At 35.0% G+C, this 13,689-nt stretch overlaps 1 protein-coding gene across 8 annotated transcripts in view; it reads right to left on the bottom strand.

Annotated features, from left to right (window-relative positions):
* Window positions 1–13,689, bottom strand: part of MIPOL1 (mirror-image polydactyly 1) — a 352,757-nt gene that overhangs the window by 301,170 nt on the left and 37,898 nt on the right. The window contains exon 1 of one of the 8 annotated variants that reach the window (XM_049899513.1): window positions 869–1,855. The exons of the other annotated variants lie outside the window; for them this stretch is intronic. The gene's annotated coding sequence lies outside the window, so the exon portion shown is untranslated. Of the gene's footprint in view, window positions 1–868; window positions 1,856–13,689 lie in introns of those variants that run through there. 8 annotated transcript variants of the gene reach the window in all.

The raw sequence follows: 13,689 nt of genomic DNA, 5'->3' as shown, positions 1-13,689 counted from the left end.
ATAATATTTCATATTAAATTAGTTTTCATCACAAAATCATCTAAGTCACATTTAATTCTCGAACGAAGTTAGTGTCATTAAATAGAAGGAAAAACAAATAATAGTTAAGGAAAGTGTGTATCCCCTTCTCTGCCAAAATCTCCTCCATTCACCCCATCAAAAAATGTAGGCTGAAAAAACTTAAACATACCTATGTTATCAAATGTGACTTGATTCTCCCTGTTTACTCAGCATTCAAACTCTTAATGAAACAAAATTTGTTCTTTGAGCAGTCTAAAATTTCTAATCGGCCTTCCAAAAAATTTCTAATCTGTCTAAGAAATTATAAATAATTCTGACATTTATTCTTTAAAAATAAATAATGCCTTTTTGATACAGAGACATTAAAAAAAAATTAAAGTTCATTTCCCAATATAACAGTATCCAGGATTTTTAAAAAGGTTTTAAGTAAAAGAAGCCCTTCCCACCTTTCTCCACAAAAGTCACATTCTGGCAAAGGTTTCTGGCTGACATTGGCTGAAGGCATTTTTTTTTTTTCCTCAATTACTCCTCAGTTTGATCACAAATTTGTATAAATTGCATTTAATAGTGTAAAATTAGGAATCAATTATAATACTGCATTAATACAACTCCAAAATTTTTATTTCCTAGATAGAGAAATGTTGGTAATTTCTGCATTGAAATGGCTTCATTAAATGGCCAAAGGAGGCCACTGTATTTCTGAGAGCCAAATATTTTACCAGCTAACACAACATATAAAATATAAGCCTACGTCCTACTGCTGGATTTTCATCTTATTATATAAAAATCTCTCAAACATTCATAGCCCCTTGGACATCCTCTCCCCAAAAGAATTCCTTTGACTTACTGTGCTTCAGATCACAGGCACTCCCCACTAAGCTCCAGACAGCCCAAGTTCCCCAGAACCAGGGAGCAAGAAGCCTGTGTGAACGTTAGGGAGAAAGGATAAGGGATAAAAGCAGCCCTGAATCACAGCTATCAAAATTAAAGAAGGCATAAATTCTTCGACCCCTCAGTTACACTACCAAAAATATTCAAAAAACATTTTTTTTATGTACAGAGATATTCACTGAAACAGTTATTTATTTATAAGTGCCGCAGTTATATTGGGTTTCTTTCCATTCCTTGAACACACCAACCTTATTTTTGCCTCAGAGTTTTCAAACCTGCTATTTCCTTTACCTAGAACTCTATTCTATAGAACTTTCAATTTTTCTCATCATTCAGGTCTTGCTCAAAAGTTATCTCATAAAAAAGGTTTTGAAGAAAGCCATTCTATCTAAAGCAGAAACTCATCTTTCATTACATTACCTTATGCTATTGCCTTCATGAAATTGATTTGTTTAGGTGTCATTTCATTGTTTTTGACCTATCTCAGATATATATAAAACCAAACCAGCTGCCATTGAGTCAGTTCTGACTCACGGTGACTCCATGTGCATCAGAGTAGAACTGCGCTCCATAGGACTGTCAACGGCTGATTTTTCAGAAGTGAATCACCAGGCCTTTCTTCCAAGGCGACTCTGGGTAGACTTGAATCTCCAACCTTTCCGTTAGCAGCCACGTACATTAACCAGTTACGCCACCCAAGGACTCCATATACATACATACATACATGCAAACATATAAATGTCACATGCAAGCAGGGCTCTTATTTCCTCTTTTATATCCCTTGAAGAATGTGGGGCACACAAGCATTCAGTATATATTTTATGCATGAACATGGACAAATGGACAGATGGATGGATGACTAACAAAAAACTTGAAATAATGTAAATGTTCATCAGTAGAGAACTGTGAAAATAAACTGTGGTACAACCATACACAGAATCTATATGATTTCTAGCACAAATAAATGCAAGAGATCTATATATATTATGGGTGGAAAGTTATTTCAACAAACATTTGTCAAGCACCTATATAACTAACGTGAGACATTGTTCTAGCAGTTAGAGATAAAATGGTGAATAACACAAATTTCTTACCCAAAATACATCTTTAGCTAAAACAATAATGTACATAAACCCATAGCCATTGAGTTGATTCTGATTCAATAATGTATGTAACATGGATAAATTAAAGAAAAATGATAAGATTATACTTGCATATACATGCATGCTTGAATATGAACACTATTTTTTGTAGAAACACACATAGGAAACAATGACCAGTGGTTTCTCTGAAAAAGGGTAAGGGGATTGAGAAAATAAGGGAAAGAAACATCTATATTTCATTTTAAATCATTCTGTATAACTTGATTTTTTATCATATGTATATATAACTTTTATTTTAATAAATGTTTATTAATAATCTTGGAATTTAATAGGAATCTGTGAAGGAAGTCATATGACACTTGAGAGATCCAAGGTGAATACAAAGGAAGTGATCTTTAGGACTTCCTTGAAACTGTGAAAAATTATTACCTAATTAACCTTTTAATTATACTTTGGCGGGCTTGGTTATTTGCTTGCTTGCTTGTTTGGTTTAAGTAGAGTGAAATATTCAAATTAAATCAACATATTGCAGGAATATAGTAAAAGCTGTAACTTTGAAACACCTCCAGCTTTTTGGAAGAGAAGAGTTCAAAATGTCTGGAAGAGTTTCCTAAGAAATAAGCAATTATTTCTTAAAACAATCATGCTGCTTTGTTCAATGAAAAACTATTAAAATTTAAAGTTTAAAAAACATTAATAATGAAATTAAATTGTTCTATATTATGACTATTGTGTAACTCTTGCAGACAGTCCTCCTGTGTTACATGCTTTGGTAATCAAAAAATAATTAATCAAAAAGACTTTAATTATTTCTCATCGTTGAAGGTGATGGAAGGCTATCAAATTAAGAGGGCATAAATATTTGGCATTTAAATATATAGCTTTCACATTTTAAAATTCAGAGGACAAAACAAAATACTCTCTGGAACACTGCAACGGTCTTTAATGCCAGTTGCAAATGATGCTTAAAAGTGGGTATGGCACTGTACGACCTACTGATTCAAAAAAAACAAAACTTAAAAACTACAAAGTATTAGTACTTTTGGAGGGCTCATCAGATACAGGATTTTCTAAAATATCCTGAAACGTTTTGCCCTAGGCCAAACTAAACTAAATCACTTAATCTAGCATGGTACACCATATAAAAACAAAGTCAGCTTACAGAACAGTTTCTCCAGAGAACAAACAGCCTGTTTTCTTAAGATTAATGTGGATGCCAAGTTCTGATGCAATGACATACTCCTTCACACAAAGGGTTATTACATTTCCACACAACCAACTGAATTTCTTGGCAAATCAAAAGTAAAGAAGTATGAGAGCAAGTTAAATCAACCTATAATGGTAATTAGTATGAATACCACATGAAAACAAAACAACAGCCATCAGAAATCTTTCTAAAATAAAGTAAAAATAATCATATAAGGTCTTAATTTCTTCATCACACACCACAGTGCTCACCAACAGGTTTTCTAAAATTGAACAAAAGTGATTCAATAATTCTCTATAGTTGGTATGGTTTAATAATAGGTACTAACAAAGAATGTTTTTTTTTTTTTTAAGAAAGATACACATAGCGGCATATATCTGACAATAAATAACAACAGTGATACTTTGAGCTTTGAACATTTAATAACAATTTTAGGATTAATACCGTACTTAAACATTCCCAATGGACAACAATGCTGCATGCAAAGTATGTATCTCCTTTTTAAAACTGTAATATTAAATAAAACTTTTAGGTTATAGGATACAATGACTAATAACCAGGACTTTAAAGACAGTAAAATAAATGTAAGGCTTATACCTCTAATTTCTTGTTCAGGATCAAGAAAATCATAGCCACCACCACTCATTTTTCTTAGAAACTACAACAGCTAATGCAATTTCATAAGCGTGAGTCTTAATAAATGTTTCTTTTTAATGAAAAGTATATAATAAGAATATGGTCCTAAATTAGATATTCTAGTAGTTAATTCATGTAGAATAAAAATGAAGTAGAAGAAAAAAAATAAGAACTCTAATATAGAAATTTCCTTCAAGAAATTTCTTTTGCAATTTAAGAAAATTATAATTTCAACTATAAATTATATGTAAATGTCATACTACCTTTTTTTTTTTAACCATACTATAAAAAAGTTTCTAGGAGTCCTGGGCACAAATGGTTAAGTACTTGTCTTAGTTATCTAGTGCTGCTATGACAGACATACCACAAGTAGATGTCTTTAGGAGCCCTGGTGGCGTAGTGGTTAAGAGCTATGGCTGCTAACTAAAAGGTCAGCAGTTCAAATCCACCAGCCACTCCTTGGAAACCCAATGAGGCAGTTCTACTCTGTCCTATAAGGTCGCTATGAGCCAGAATCAACTCAACGGCAATGGGTTTGTTTGTTTGTTTGTTTTGGATGCCTTTAACAAAGAGAAATTTACTCTCTCAGTTTAGGAGGCTAGAAGTCCAAATTAAGGGTGCCAGGTCTACGGTAAAGCTTTCTCTTTCTTGGTTCTGGGGAAAGGTCCTTGTCATCAATCTTCCATTCTAGAAGCTTCTCAGTGCAGGGACCATGAGTCCAAAGGAGGCACTCACTCTCAGCTCTTCTTTCTTGGTGGCATGAGGTCGCTCTATCTCTCTGCTCCTTCTCTCTTTTATATCTCAAAAGAGATTTGCTCAAGATACAGCCAAATCTTGTAGATTGAGTCCTGCCTCATTAACACAACTGCCTCTAATCCTGCCTCATTAACATCATAGAGGGAGGATTTACAACACATAGGAAAATCACATCAGCTGACAAGATGGCAGACAATCACACAATACTGGGAATCATGGCCTAGCCAAGCTAACACACATTTTGGGGGACACAATTCAATCTATAACAGTGCTAGACTACTAGTCAAAAGACTGGCTGTTTAAACACACCCAGAGGCACCTTGGAAGACAGATCTAGTGATCTGCTTCCAAAAGGGCAAAACCTTGAAAATCCCGTGGGGCAGTTCTACTCTTCACATAGGGGGTCACCATGTGTCGGAATCAACTCAACAGCAACTAATACCAACAACAATAAAGAGTTTCTCAGGACATAAAAGTATATATTTATTAAAAAACTGTTTCAGAAAATATTTTTTCTAAAAACTCTCAAAATGGCAAATCAACTGAATTAAAAATATTTCCTATAAAATCAACAGTAATACAAATGTACAGAATTTCAAATAATTAAATAAATTAATATGTGCCGTTGCACTATTTAAAAAAAAAAAAAAAGACATTTTCCAAGGCATTGACTTTTTCTTTTAAAAAAAAAAAAGAATTTCCTTCTTTCGAGAAAATTGAATCTCTATGATGTGTTGATCTATGTAATATAATAATGATTACAGCAAAATGGTTGTATGAGTGATGACATTTTACACTATTAATTCTACAAGAAAGCCTTTTATAAAACACAAAGTAAATGAAGGGAAACCAAAAACTGAACGTTATCCTATCATTAATATTACAAAATAACAACCAAACATTATATGCCTCCTGATAAAAGTATATAACATTAATTAATAAGTATTAACTGGTGCAGGAGAGAGGAAGGGGGCAGGGTTCACATGGCAGGCAAAATAACGGAGTATAGATGAAACAATATTAACCAACATGAACCATGAAGATAATTGTTGAAGCTCGGCAATGGGTATGTACAAAATAAAAAAACAAACCCATTGCCGATGAGTCGATTCCGACTCACAGCCACCCTACAGGACAGAGGAGAACTGCCCCACAAAGTTTTTAAGGAGCGCTTAATGGATTTGGACTGCCGATCTTTTGATTAGCACTGTAGCACTTACCCACTACACCACCAGGGTTTCTGAATGGGTATGTAGGGGTTCTTATTCTCTTTGTCTTTTCTTGTGTATGTCTGAAATTTTCCACAATAGTTTAAAATATATATTACAAAATAAAGAGGATATACAGAATTTCCTTTCTAGCAAAATTTATCAAATAATCTTTTACAGAACTAGTAACAGATATTCCAATAAATTATTTAATTGTATAGAGCAATACAAAAATTAAAGACCCTCATTTTATATTAGAATGTTATCAGAGCCCCATCAATACCATCCAATAAATATTGTACAATATCTATTACAAGCATACACAAACACACTCCCTACATGGGCTCTGCAGTGCGTGTCATTTAGTGAGAAGTCTATACATTTCATTTCAGCATTTAGAAATTGAAAAGAAAACTTTATCAGCTGAGGGAGATATACTTTATTTATTAAAATGCTTTGGAATTACTCCTTGAGCTTACATTTAACAACTTCCTAGAGCCAAGATCTTATATCACCTATTGTATAAGGGAAGCAAGGTAGGTATATTCCATCACCTTTAACAAACATTTTTCTCTAGGTAAGCCTACTTAGAGGCCAATTGCTATGCCCTGAAGTAACATCATAGTTACTGCTACTGACTTGAAGTAATCAAGTTTATTGCTTGTCAGAGTCATAAGTACATGAATCTAAAATAAGTCTAAATTTTATTTTAAAACACATTGATTTCCATTGCCAGAATGCTTTCCATTTGAAGAATGGTCATACTTCTTTGTATATGCAAAATAATTTTTTTTTAATTAACAAAGATTGTGACCTTCACAGAAGGCTCATAAGCAAAACTAGTGTCAATGACTATGTCATTATATCTCACAATTTCAGCACTTTTTACTATTTGATAGGTGTCAAGTCTATACTCGAACCAATAAATTTACGTAAATTTCATAATCTGTCACAGTTTTAAAATAAAATTATTTGAATAAATAATAACTTCTCATACCAGTTAAAGAAATGAGTATATATGTAATTTTTCACTAAGGCAAAATGATAGCTTATTTTAAGTTATATCCCACATCCAGCTAAAATTCTTTTCTGACTCTTTAAAGGACTGCAAACTCAAATCCCATTCCAGTTGAAATAATTAAGCATTTGTTAGAATGGCCCTGTCATCTACCATGCCAAACCTTGAAATGTTGACAAATATTTTAAAATACATTTTCATAAATAAAGATAAGCTCGACAGGGGTCACCTACGCCAACTGGCATAACAAAGTTTATGAAGAAAACTGTTCTGCATCCCACTTTGGTGAGTGGCATGTGGGGTCTCAAAAGCTTGCGGGAGGCCATCTAAGATGCATCAGTTGGTCTCAACTCACCTGAAGCAACGGAAAATGACGAACACTAAAGACACATGGAAAATACTAGCCCAGGAGACAAAAGGGCCACATAAACCAGAGACTCTGTCACCTTAGACCAGAAGAAATACATGGTGCCTGGCTACCACCAATAACCATGCTAACAGGGAACATAACTGATAGCCCTGATGGAGCAGGAGAAAAGTGTGGTGCAGAACTCAAACTCACATAAAAAGACCAGTCTTACTGGTCTGAGACTAGAGGAACCCCAGAAGACATGGCCTCCAGACTCTCTGTTAACCCAGAACTAAAACCATTCCCAAAGCCCACTTTTCAGACAAAGATTAGACTGGACTATAAAACATAAAATAATACTAGTGAAAAGCGTGCTTCTTAGTTTAAGTAGATAAAAAAAACACAGGAGCTAAATGGGCAGCTCTGTCTGAAGGCGGGATGAGAAGGCAGAAAGGGATAGGAGCTGGTTGAAAGGACAAGAGAAATGCAGGGGTGGAAAGGGGAAGTGTGCTGTCATATTATAGGGACTGCAGCTAGGGTCACCTAACAATATGTGTATAAATTTTTGTACGAGAAATTAACGTGAGCTGTAAACTTTCACCTAAGGGGCAATTAAAAAAAAAAAAAAGACAAGCTCAAAAGGAAGAAAGGGGAACATCTATGTGTCAAAATCAAATCCTAACAGCTAACGAATCGAACTTGAAGCCTAGTCCATGAGAATGTTGAGACCAGATAGGCCTTAAGGGTTAGAATTCAACCACACAGACTCTCTCCTTCCTTAAATTGCAATCAGATAATCTACAACCACCTGCTCAATGGCTTGGACACAGTCACTCATCAAGTTAGGTGGAAAAGTTCTTTATCTAAAATCAAAACCGAAAACCTTTTCCATGATGGGGCAGGGAACCCAAATCTTTACTTAAGCTAATTAACTTACACAAAACTAGTTAGCAACCTGAGAACCATATAGTCCAGCTAGAAATAATCAAAATGTGTATGTATGACATGAATATGATATAAGGAAGAACAGTACAGATATAACAAAAAAGCATGGGGATCCATACTTGAACAACCAGAGATAAAGCAATCGGAAATCAACCTTCAAAACAGAAATTAAAAAAAAAATATCAAACAGATAAAGGAACACAATCCATTAAATAAGAGTAGGCAGTTATCAAATAAGCATATGCAAATATATAAAAAAGAACCAAGGAGAAATCATAGAAATGAAAATATATATTCATTGAAATTGAAAATTCAATAGATGAAGTAAACACTAGCCTACAGAACGTATGAACAGAGAATTAATGGTATGGAAAGCAGAAGTGAAGAAATTCCAGAATGTAGCACAGAGAAATACAGTTGGGAAATATGACAGAGAAGTTAAGTGACATGGAAGATAAAATAAAAGCTCTAACATATATCTAACAAAGGTTAGAAAAGGCAAGAACAGAGAGGAGATGTAAAACAATTATATTCCAATTAGTATAGAAATGTGTCCCATGAAAAGAGTAAATGAGTCAGATTCACTACACAGGATCAGCATAAGTTCTATAAAAATGCATTCTTAGCATCATATTCTGTCAATGCTTTTTCATTTTCTTCAAATTCTCTGAAATAATGGAACATCTCCATTGTTAGCTACAAACCATAGAGTGATGTGTACAATAGCCTTCAAAATTAAGGCTGTTAAATCCGTCAGCCAACTTGGACAAAAGTGTTTGCCAAAAATCAAAATAAATGGCAGATGGCAATGCTACATTTAAAAGATGAAAGCATACAGTACACTTTTGGTTCTCACTGGCTGAGAGCATATGACAACATTCAGAGCATAGAAAATATATATTTGTAATCTTCCTTAAAGTACTTCTTTATATGTGGTTGTTGTTAGCTACCTGTTGAGTCATTCCCCAACACTTGGTGATGCCATGCACAATGGAACAAAATGCTGTCCGTACCACACTATCTCCATGATCAGTTGGGGATCTGACCATTGTGATTCATAGGGTTTTTCACTGGCTAATTTTAGGAAGTAGATCGTCAGGCCTTTCTTTCTAGTCCATCTAAGTCTAGACGCTCCAATGAAACCTGTTCAGCATCATAGCATCTTCCAAGCCTCCACTGACAGGGTGGCTGTGCATGAGGTCCACTGGTCAGGAATCGAATCTGGGTCTCCTACATGGAAGGTAAGAATTCTACCGCTGCTCCATCACTGTATGCTATTAATTTATATACACAGAAATCAATAAGACTCACAAAAAAAAAAACTCCTCACCCTACCCCTTCATCCTTTCTCAGAAAGCTGGTAGAGGATATGCTCCACCAAAACAAGGAAACTGAGCTAGAAATGGGAAATCCTGGTCTCAGGAAACAGGATCCACCACAGGATAGAAGAGAAAGGAATATCCAAGGTCATATTGAGGGAAATCACAGGATGATAGGTATATATCAGGTATAAACCAAAACCAAACCAAACCCATTGCCGTCGAGCTGAAACTGACTCATAGTGAATGACCCTAAAGGACAGAGCAGAACTGCCCCACAGGGTTTCCAAGGAGCAGATGGTAGATCCAAACTGCTGACCTTTTGGTTAGCAGCCAAACGCTTAACCACTGTACCACCAGGGCTCCGCATCAAGGATAGAGGGAAATTATTCCAAGTTGGAAGTATTCAGAAAGCTCCGGGAGCAATTTGTTCAAGAAAGAGGAGACTGAGAAGAGAGTCAAACAACTGACAGAGAATTATTATCAATAATAAAAAGAAAACTAAGCAACAAACAGGAAAACAAAAAGCTGTGTGGAAGAGGAAGAATAGGGAACACAATAAAAATGTGTTACATGTTATCAGCTGTGAGTAGCACAATAATGGAAAAATATTTCCATAATAATGGAAAAACTATTTTTCTAAACAAAGATACAATAAAACTATATTGGAAGGATGAGAAAACGAAGTGTACATTTGTGTGTCAAAGGTATCAAAGAAAGCTATATCCTTAGATATACTTGATTGGGTCTCCCAATTTTCATGCTTCCTTTCTATTTGGAAGAGTTGGATAGCTAAAAATTACATTTTTCAGTCTCCTTTGTAGCCCAAGCTCTGAATGCAAAGTAGTTTCTACCAAGTAGACACAATCCAGCAAATTATGGAAGGAGAAAGTAAGGCTGAGGCCATCTGTCTGCTTTCATCACGCAAGATAATACAGACTTAAGTGCTTCTGGTGGCTGAGGCCCTCCAGCTCAGTGTCCAGACGCTGGCTTTCTGGATGTGAACGGCAACTGCGGCAGCATCAGCAACATCGTCTTCCTGACCTCTACAGTGTAACAATAATATCAGCACCAAGGTCCCAGGATGGCCCCTGACTTCTGTTCCAGGACCTGGAATCATTCTGTACGGTACTAACTTCCTAAATAAAGATCCTGTTTGCTTGAAATACCTACAATGGTTTCTCTTTTCTGTCCTGTTATAGGACTAATAAATTTTCCCCATCTTCTATAGCAGGAAGTCAATGAATTATGCCTAAAACTGTGCAGAAAAATCAAGATGCAACAATACAAGTGTGTTATTGTACAGAAATATAGACGTACATATCAAAATAAGTAGCCAGAGATTTTATAACAAGTCTTATAGAATTTGACTCTTTAATAAATGGGAACTAAAACATTGAAAAAGATTTTTTATATACAAGAGTTTTACTGCTTCATGCCACTATATGACAAAGTTTCATAACAGAAAATATACTTGAACTATGAATAGAACATCAGTTCAATAAAAACGAAATTTCAGATAGTAATCATGATTCAAAGAACCCTAGTGGTGGAATGGTTAAGTGCTCAGCTGCTTACCAAAAGGTGGGAGGTTCAAACACCCCAGCTCCTTGGGAGAAAAGGCCTGGCTATCTGCTCCCCTAAAGGTTACAGCACAGGAAATCCTATGGGGCAGTTCTACTCTGTTCAGTAGTCAGAATCAACTCCACAGGACACATCAATAACAACCATGACTCTTTCTACCATCACTTACCTGCTGCTTGGCTAATATCACGCATACCATATAACTTTAACCAACCCATATAGATTCACGTTCTACATTCACACTATAGCTCTGTTCACAGTTTATAGTAGAAATTATGAGTTACAGTAAACACATTAAAAATATTAAACACATTAATATTTTTATCACATTTAGGATTCAACTAAACAACTTTTTATTTTCTTTACTTTTAAAAACTCAGATATAAAATATATTAAGTAAATACATCCATTTTAAGTGTACATTGTATCACTTTTATCAATTGTCTAAAATGGTATCACAAACATCCCCATAAAAAAAGTTCCTTCATCCCCCTTTACATTAATAAATCTACATGACTCTCCAACCCCAGGTACCACTAATCTGTGTACTTTTACTATATAAATTAGATGTCACTTCTAGAGTTCCATATAAATGGATCATACAGTATATATACTTTTGTGTCAGAATTCTTTCATTCAGCACAAAGTTTTTGAGATTCATTCATGCTGTTGTATAAAACAGTAGTTGCTCCTCTCTACTGCTCAGTAATATTCCATTTTATTGTATGAATATACTGCAATATGTTAACCATTCACCTGCTGCTAAATATTTGGATTGTTTCCAGTTGTTGACTATTATGAATAAAGCAGTAAGAAATGTATTGGTACAAGTCTTTTTGTGGACATATATTCAATTCTCTTTAGATAAATACCCAGAGTAAAACTGCTTCCCAACTATTTTCTAAAGTAGTTGCACCACTTCATTGACATACTGGCCAGGTATGAGAGCTGCACATCCTCCCTAACACTTGGTATGCCCAGTCTGTTCTACTGCACATGCAGCTGTATCTCATTGTGGTTTGCAATTTATGTTAACCTGACTAATGATGTTATGTATCTTTTTAAGTGCATAAGGGCCATTTGTGTATCGTTTGTGAAGTGTCCAAGTCTTCTGGATACAAGTTCAAGGATACAGAAATAGACTAACAGAATAAAGGATCCAGAAAAGACTCCCTCATATAAATATATATATATATATGGTCACTTGATTAACGCCTAATGATCCACTGCAATTCAGGGAGGAAAAGGTAGTCTTTTAAATAAATGACGTAGGGTCAGCTGCATGTCCATACGGAAAAAAATGATCCTTGGCTCATACCACATGCTATACTTAAAAAGTAATCTGAGTTAGATCACACATGTAAAAGCTAAAATAATCAAGCTTCTAGAAGAAAACAAAGAAGAATATCTTACTGACCCTGACATAGATTTCTCAAACAGAATACAAAAGTACTAATTATAAAAGAACTGGTTCACAAATTGGACTTCATTAAAATTAGTTCTTTGTGTTCATCAAAAAAATACCATTATGATGGGGAAAAAGCAAGCAACAGCTGGGGGAGATATTTACAACACATTTAACCAACAAAGAACTAATATTCCATATATATATAAACTATAAGCCAATACGAAAAAACAGACAACACATTTTTTTAAATGGGAAAATAAGGTGAACTGCCATTTGACAAAAGAATAAATAAAAATGGCCAATGAACATGTAAACAGTGCCCAGCATCAGTGGTCATCAGATAAATACAAATTAAAGTCACAATGAGATATTATTACATACTACACATATACACTAACATAGCTATAATCAAAAGCTCTGACTAGGCCAAGTGGTAGAAAAGATGGGAAACAGCTGGAATTTTTTTGCATTCTATACAATCCATGTGACATAAAAGTTGGCTAACAAAACCTATCTCAAACTCAAGCTCTGGACTAATCTATGAAATGTCTGGAAATAATATCAGCCAGAAAACACCAGGGGAATTCTCAAACTTTGAAAAAATAACTGAGAACCCCTTACTGACCTTCTCCTAACCAGGAAGCCCAGAGGCTAGTAGAACTCTTTGGGTTTTCACAAAGCCACATCTCCCACTTAAGGATACTGCTAAGGCTATATATAAAGGCAGGAAAAAAAAAATCTGAATTTGGATTGGGCCCTAGTCCAAAACAATCACTGAAATTTTACAAAGGATCATCTCCCAGGCAGTGCCTGTAGGTGCTAAAGTCTAGGACATTATTACCCCAATGTTCAGATTGTTTTAGAAGGATCTTCAATACTGACACATGAAGACTGGAGCCTTGGGCAGAAATTGATTACTACACCTCAGCAGACTCTCAGAAAAATCTCAGCAAAGATTAGAAAGCTACTGGATTGGAAAGCTAACTTGTCATTGGGCATTAGTACAAACTACATCTAAGATCAAAGGCCACCAAATAATCCTGAGGTAAAAAATGGCTACCACATCCCAGATGCTTTCCAAGAATCCTTCAAATAAGGAGAAGGTAGCTCAGCAGACGTCACTGATAAAACAGAAATAATACATGGAAGAGCGTGTTCTAGGGGTAAATTCAGGTGGAGTTTTGTACAATGAATAAGGAAGACTGAAGAAGAATCGATGCCTTTGAATTACGGTGTTGGTGGAG

This window comes from Elephas maximus, chromosome 10 (genome assembly GCF_024166365.1).
Source record: "Elephas maximus indicus isolate mEleMax1 chromosome 10, mEleMax1 primary haplotype, whole genome shotgun sequence".
NCBI classification, from domain to species: Eukaryota; Metazoa; Chordata; class Mammalia; order Proboscidea; family Elephantidae; genus Elephas; species Elephas maximus.
The sequence above is the reverse complement of the archived record's forward strand: the minus strand, read 5'-3'. Positions and strand labels throughout refer to the sequence as shown.